Raw genomic sequence first — 5,718 nt, 5'->3', positions numbered from 1 at the left:
CTTGCCCCATCTGTCCTTGTGTCATTTGCATGAGCAGGGAGTACACAGTACTAGTGGTACCCAAAAACAATATTTAGGTAGACGTGCTCACTAGTCAAGTGTGATCCAAATATGGCCTCAAGCCCTAACTTGAGATTATATGTTATGTTACTGCTAATAAGCATGCTAGCAGGGTGAACAATAATTCTTTTTTAAATAAAAAAAAAAGTTTCACAGACGATGCCCCAGTCCACATGATTGCAAGACAAGTAGAGTTCAGATGGTTTTAATTCAGTCCACACAACATGGTGAACAAATAAGAGCTCCGACCCGGCTGATTATTATGCTAATAATTTGAGCTAGTAAACACACAAACAAAGTTACAAAATTATAGGATCCAATGTTCTGAGAGTTACATGAGAAACAGAACAAAAACAATAATTGGGGGAATATCAGAATCCAAAGAAGAGCAATAGTTTTAGTGTCGCCTTGTCCTCTTCTCTTTCTGTTTTTTGGGTTTTCTTGCTGTGAGAAAAGAGCACTGGATTGGATTAGGTGTGCACAGGGGAAGGCTCTGCATGCAGTGACTGCCACTGGAGTCTGCAAGGCAAGCAGACAAGAGCCACAGGACAAGAGCTGCTGAGCCGTGCATTTGAGATTCTCCTGAAGGTCTGAAAAGTGATGGCTGAATTATTGTGAGAGAAAAATATTACTGACTGACAGAAAAAATATCGACTGATAAGAGCATTTCATCACACCTGGAAAGCTAGAGAAAAGCAGGTAAAAAGCTTCATCACATACTCCTACATGTTGTTACTGAATTCTGACGGAGTCTTGCTCCTTCCTGCTGCTGTTGTTACTGAACGCTGCTGCTGTGCATCTGCAAGGTCCATGTTGAGGATCTCACACTTGACTCTTTGGTCCAGCTTTACCGTGCATCGTGCAATAACTGGAGTGAGGTAGGGCCAGCCAATGAACAGTAGCGGCGGCAGTAGACAATGGACAAATGCGTGCATGCTTAGCTGGGGCCTTGGGGAAGGAGGGTACGTGTACAGTGCCCCCCATTACATGGGCAGCAGGACAGGATCTCCATGGCGGCAGGACAAGCTGCAAGGACCAAGGTCTCTTCATGGCGGTAAGGCCCGTAGCCGTAGGTAGGGTAGGGCAAGCAGAGTTAAAAAACGTCCCCCACTTCAATGGATGCGGCGGGTGGTACTTGGCTGCATGCGTTGTGCCTGTGCAGATCGTCAAGGATGTGATGATCATGCCATCATGGGTGGTAAAACTGCAAGCACAACAGTCTTCGATTTAACAACCAACCAGAAGAAAGTCATGTTTTGGTCTTTCCAGAAGCAGAAACATGCCAGTACAGATCCCTATTTCTAGATGCAGAAATAGTGGTCTATATCCTCATTTCTATGTGCATCAATGCAATATATACAAATGTAATTACTGGACTAGGAGCAAAAATGAAAATCATAGGCCATGAAACTATATTGATAGGCACTGCATCTAATCAAATGGGCTTAAAGTGTACTGTAAACACTATCTGCACTAAAAGGAAGACACCAAACTAAACAGATTGTAGAGCAGGGTACTACAGATGTAACTGATATTTACATAAATAGAAGAATAGACATCAGCAAATTATCCTTTGAAAAATGAAACAGCAACATGTGCAAGGGTAAGCCACACATGCTATATATGAAACCACAAAAAAAAAAAATCCAAAACCTAATTGAGCACCTACATGTGCTCATTCCTAGGATTTTTTAGCAGTTCATCCTAGAACTTTAGAGTACAAATAGGTTTGACAGTCAATAAGCACAAGAAGCTAGTTCTAGAGCTTAAAGGGACACTTACCTGGATATTCTCACAAGCTATTGAAAATTGTCGACCAAAATCGTAAAACAATCTTCAGATAATATCAACATCTAGACCCTGCATCACCAAGTATATGGATCATGCAGAATACAACTCAATTCATACACCTCTTTATGCATAATGATACAAAACACATACATGGCATGGCACAGAAAGGCAAATGCACCAAAGAAGCGACATGTTGATGTTAACTTTTGCAGCAGCCGACATGGAGTGTCCATGCTGAGCACAAGCACCTTCAATCTAACCATCCATAGGAAGGTAAAATACCAGGACAGTTACTGTCATTGATGCTGCCTGAAGACATACCATATCCCAGCAACCCCAACATGCACAGCTTATATAGACTGTCCAATTATGCAGAAGGTAGTCAGGTACTGCGCTAGTTATTTTTTAGCACATGAGCAAGGTTTCTATATATAGCTCGAGATTGATGTCATTCAGTGGCTACAATCTACATGGTTTTTTCCCCAGCTGCAAGGACACAATTTAGTCATGTAAATGACTTTCTGTATACAACGTGAATGATAATTGATCTCCACATCTACATGGCAATGAATTACTGTAAGAGGAACATACTGTCCTTGCTAGGATTCAGCATGAAAGAAAAAAGAAATAGTGAAGACCAAAGCAAAGAAGGCAATGATAAATGAACTACTAATATCACCAACCTATCCATAACCGCTGAGTAGAGCATTCCAAATAAAAGTTGTTGGTAATTCGATCTGCTCAAATACATTATGAGTAAAAACCAAATCTAATATCTAAAGAGCATCAGATCTGATAACCTTGGACACTGCATATTGACAGATGTGCAGGCCAGGAATAATGAGATGAGCATGGAGCTTCTTTACAGCTTCCATATTACAAGACAATTTAGTTAAAGAGGAGCAAGAACTAGACATGAGGTTCACTTCACCTGCTTCCTGCAAGGAAATGTAAAATAGGTAAAAGCTCTAACAAACAGCTGTACTGGGCAAAGCAGTAATTTTTTAGGAGGAAACAAGTGAACAAATGCAGCATGCCTTTGAGGCTTATTATGAGGGCACAAAAGGAAAACAAAGTGAAATGGCACAATGATAGCGCTGAGTTAACAAATATTGGGCTGCAGGCATATCAATTATGACAATCTATTTAGCAACCAAGAAACAATTAAATTTAATTTTGTTTCTTTACATGGGAGAAAAAAAATGGTAAAATATCTGGAGATTTATTGAAGTTGGTATAGTACAGGGAGCTTAAAGTGGTAAGGTTGCAATAAAATTTGAGAGAGCTTCTTCCTCTCATCAGACTGGACAATCAGCAACTACTGAATCTCATTAACCAAAGCAATCCCAAGAACCTTAATAGATCTCCTTTTCCTCTCATCCAATAAATTCCGTGCTTGTTCAGCATCACTGAACCTACCAAGCTCATTAAGCAAATCAGATAGCACCGCAAAATCACCTTCGCATTCTCTAAGTCTAGTATCTTCTTCATCGCCCGCTCCCCCATCTCAACTTCTCCACACTTACTGCAAACACCCAACATTATCCTCCATAGGACTGCAACTTGTCTATTGTTTGCTCGGCCTCACACAACCATCCAAGCCCTAGCTAGCAACTAGCATGTCTATGATGCACCCAAAATGTTCGACCCCTGGATCTATATTGTACTATAAAACCATGCTTTTTTGAAAAAACGCTAGCCCTTGCTTTACCAGCCCCCCATGACTGCAAGCATCGACGACGCTCAAGAAGGTGACTCTGTTGGGCCTAATCCCTGCTCTTCTCATCTCTGCAAACAACTCAAGTGCCTCAACTGACAGCCCATGCATTGCAAAACCAGAAACTATCGATGTCCATGGCACTAGGTTTCTTCTACCCATGCGGCATCTCACCCATAATGATCCATCCAAGACTAGATTTGCAGGAATATCTAGTAAACCAGTTACCTCACTCAGGCTAATGCCTCCAGCCATCATCTAGCAGAAAAGAGCAACAGCCTCCTCTTAGAGGCAGTATACCTATCAATCATCCTGGTCCATGAGACAACATTGCTGCAGGGTATTTGATCAAACATACGCCTCACATACTCAACCTCACCCCATCCGGCGAAGCCATTGATCATCGCGTTAAACCACATTCCTCACCAACATTTCATCCAACACCTTCCGTGCTCTGCTTCCATCAAACGCCTCGAAACAACATACACGTGGGGAAAGGAGGCGTGCACCTAATCCTGGAACTCCACCACCTTGGCACCTTGCAGACCACGAATGCAGCTGCGCACCGGCTCGAGGACATTGCGCAAAGCCTTGAACACGAACGCGAAGGCAAATGTGGTCATCAGCAGCTGCGGAGGAGGCAGGTGGACTGGTGGTGGTGCGCGTGCCTGAAGAAGCGCAGAGCTTCTTGGGGGTAAAGGGCCGTGGCCCGTGGGACGGTGGGAGTAGCCGTGTAGGCCTTGACTCTTTCTCGTAGAACACGGGTCTTTATTGGGCTAGGTGGGAGCCTGATTTTTTTTTTCCGAAGATTTACCTGCGAGTGGCACCCGTGATCTGATGTTTCTCCCTCTCTTCTACAGGTGTTTATTAAGAGGTTAAGTATTATGCATCACAAACCTAACTAACCGGGTTCATTTTTCTTCCTTTCATCAGCAATTAAATTCCAGTTACGTCTTGATAAGCTCATTTGTCTATATGATTTTTAAAATTGTTTTTAAATCCGAAACATGTCGACCACAACGCCTTGATAAGCTATCTATTTATATGGATCATACATCTACAACGGATGTAATATATTAAAAAAATCAAGTTTCCCTTCCTAAGATATTTATTATATGTGAATAACCGAATTAATTAGTGTCCTACAGTCAATTAGCATATAATCAGTCTTTTCGGACTTGGTCCCAAAGATGTTATAACCAAAGGACTTTCAGTTACAACAACTTTCCACAGCTCACATGTCAACCAAACACACCCCTAAACACTAGGGTACGTTTGGATAGGAGAATCGTTTTGGATTCTCATGTGGAACCCAATAATCTGTGCCAAATGATCAAATGTTGAAACGTTTCACCTCAGAAACGCTTCTCCTTCTGTCTAGGAACAGGAATCTTTTTTTTTGCGAGGAAACTGGAATCTTATTTGTTTGTTTTGCCTCCCTTCTCTTCTAACAATTGGATCTTATTTGTTTGTAATTTTTTTGGTGCAACAAATTAAAAATGTGTTGTATTTAAGTTTTTTCTCCCTCACAAAAGATTTAAGATTTTTAGAGCATGTCTATATATATATAAAATTCCCGTGAATCAGAATCTAGGCTACCAGCCAACGATCTCAAGAAGAGATTACCTTTGACAAAATCTAAAACCGGAAGGTTTCTACGAGAATCTGAACCCCTACCGAACCCTAAGTCTAAGGTGAATATGTTTCGCTCCCATTATAAGAAACATAATTAAATAAATAAGCTATTTTTTCCATTCATCGTAAATTAAATTGTAACTACTTTCTTATGACCATTTTCATATAATTCCCCAGTGATTCCAAAAAAAATATATGTCAACCATGACATCAACGCAAACAGAAAGCGAAGAAAAAGAGGGAAAATATTCAAGACTCATCACCAAAGTGACCTAAAACCGCACTACAAACTCAGCAACTTTGTTTTGTCATCTTGCGAGCGGCCCACGAGTCCTCCACATCTCCACGCTCCCACCCACAAACCAGGGCCCAAACCAAACCCATCATGGCCCCACATGTCATCCTCCCACCCCCAACCCTAGCACCGGCATTCCGATCGCTCCCTCCCCCGACCCCACATGTCATCCACCCACCAACGACCTCACATATAAATACCCTTCCGTTCACAAGCCCAC

General features: G+C 41.8%; 1 long non-coding RNA gene across 2 annotated transcripts; it reads right to left on the bottom strand.

Moving 5' to 3' along the window:
• Nucleotides 229-4,394, bottom strand: LOC110436928. 2 transcript variants are annotated; one of them, XR_002454859.1, is made up of 3 exons: nucleotides 1,843-4,394; nucleotides 738-1,264; nucleotides 229-664 (listed from the first exon to the last, which is right to left on the bottom strand). It is a non-coding gene; the product is annotated as an uncharacterized LOC110436928 (long non-coding RNA). The 2 variants fall into 2 exon arrangements; XR_002454858.1 differs by having other exon boundaries at nucleotides 229-650.

The sequence above is a fragment of the Sorghum bicolor genome, chromosome 7, assembly GCF_000003195.3.
Source record: "Sorghum bicolor cultivar BTx623 chromosome 7, Sorghum_bicolor_NCBIv3, whole genome shotgun sequence".
Taxonomy (NCBI): domain Eukaryota; kingdom Viridiplantae; phylum Streptophyta; class Magnoliopsida; order Poales; family Poaceae; genus Sorghum; species Sorghum bicolor.
Note: the sequence above shows the minus strand (reverse complement) of the source record. Positions and strands in the feature narration are given on the sequence as shown.